The sequence below is a fragment of the Aethina tumida genome, chromosome 2 (genome assembly GCF_024364675.1).
Source record: "Aethina tumida isolate Nest 87 chromosome 2, icAetTumi1.1, whole genome shotgun sequence".
Classification (NCBI taxonomy): domain Eukaryota; kingdom Metazoa; phylum Arthropoda; class Insecta; order Coleoptera; family Nitidulidae; genus Aethina; species Aethina tumida.
In genome coordinates, this window is record NC_065436.1 from 19,980,708 (window position 1) to 19,982,610 (window position 1,903).

General features: G+C 24.3%; 1 long non-coding RNA gene across 2 annotated transcripts; it reads right to left on the reverse strand.

Annotated features, from left to right (window-relative positions):
- Window positions 1-978: 978 nt before the first annotated feature.
- LOC126264588 (uncharacterized) lies at window positions 979-1,638 on the reverse strand. Of its 2 annotated transcripts, XR_007547269.1 has the most exons (3): window positions 1,561-1,638; window positions 1,363-1,450; window positions 979-1,307 (listed from the first exon to the last, which is right to left on the reverse strand). It is a non-coding gene; the product is annotated as an uncharacterized LOC126264588 (long non-coding RNA). The 2 variants fall into 2 exon arrangements; XR_007547268.1 differs by lacking the exon at window positions 1,561-1,638 and having other exon boundaries at window positions 1,363-1,532.
- Window positions 1,639-1,903: the final 265 nt, after the last annotated feature.

Here is a 1,903-nt window from a genome sequence, read left to right on the forward strand (position 1 = left end):
TTTTGAAGTGGGTAATTTGAATTTAACATTAAATACTCTTAAAAATAATTTCAACATTTCAATATGTTTTATTTTTACAAATAATATTATTTGAATATTTGCAGCTCTATACTGTAATTTGTATTTTTAACAAACTTTTTTTAATTATAGATCATAAAATTATGTACTTATGGACAAAATGTCACCTTTCTTGGCTTAAAACCAAAATCTACTAATTAATTTTTGGATACAAAAGTTGAAGAAGTCATACTAGCAAATTTTTCTGTCAAATCTAATTAAATCACTATTCACAATTTTGTGGAAAAATTAATTAAGATTATAATCTTATTATGTACATAATTTTTTAATCAAGTAATCTATGAAATAAACTGTCAAAAATAGCATTGTTTTTCAACAATAGTGAAATATTATACTATTAACACTATACCTATAATCTTCAAATTTTACCTCAGAATAATTGGGAAAGGTAACCATGAATTTACCACGAACGGAGGATTGGTGAAAACCAATAAAGTATGAATATTACGAGTATCAATACTAGTATGAATAACATTTTTTTATGTTATTTGGTGTTTACTTATCACAGGGGATGCTTAATCAAGTGTGAAATTAGATTTTCTATACAAAACTTGTTTTACAATTAAAAAAAAATTAAAATTATATTATGAGGGTGTCCTGCTTTTAATAGGGCCACACTGTGTATAATAGACATAAAAATGAACAACATTCCATTTATTTTTTATTTCCACAATTAATTTTAATTAATTTTGTTTTATTAACTTCCCAAATAATTTAGTGATATAAGTAAATTACTGGTTTAAAAGTCCTGTTTTTAATACAATTTTTTTTTAATTTACTAAACATTTTACCAACTTATTTGGATAATATATTTGTTGTAATATAATGCAATTGGTATTCTGATTTATGAAATTATTTAAATTATCCATGCCGTATATATGTGAAATATTTTTCATTAAATTATTGTTGCAACAGATCTTTATTTGGTATATAAATATAAATTGTCAGTTATCTATTTAATATTCATGCATCTAGTGTAACCTGCCAAATATGTGTCCTCATAGTAGTATTTCCAAAATTGGAAATTATACTGTTTAGCTTTCATCACGTCGTAATTGACTTGTTTAAAGAAGTCATCGAACAAGTAATAGTACATACTTATTCCAGCATAACCAGGACCCCAAACCTTCTTCACACATTTGAAGTGTTTTGTTTTTCGAGTTGGAAGATCGTACCTATGCTCAAAATGAATCCTCAGATATTCGAGTAGGAACCAAGATTCAAATGACCTGTAGAATTTTTATCTCATTATATATAATTAACGAATAATCTAATTTTACTTACTTGTAATTAATTCGAGAATATTTTTTCCATTCGCTTTCTTAATATGTCTTCAGTTCTGCATGACTCATTTCGCTATAGACACATACAGCTAAAATTAAAAATAAATACATACATACATTTTAAAGATGCTGATTAACATATGGGAAACTCTTTGTATATAAAAAGTTATATTAGTGATAATTTATTGTCAGAACAAACCTAATATTAACAAAACAGTGGCAACCATCCATATTTTAAATGTCATTTTCACAAAATTTCATTTAATACTGATACTTCCGTGCTAGTTACTTTCGTATTATTTATTGCACGTAGATATCTATTAATTGCACAAAAAAAAACAATTAAAAATACGTCCAGTATTGAATAATGACTATTATTTTTCGATGTGGAGATAAGAAATTAAACAAGTCTGCAATTTATATATTTTATAATATTTATATTATATATTCATTTAATCAACAATAAAATATTTAGCATAAACAACAATATGTTTGCAATTGCACATAAATATGATTTTCTCTTTGTTTAATTAAATATTATT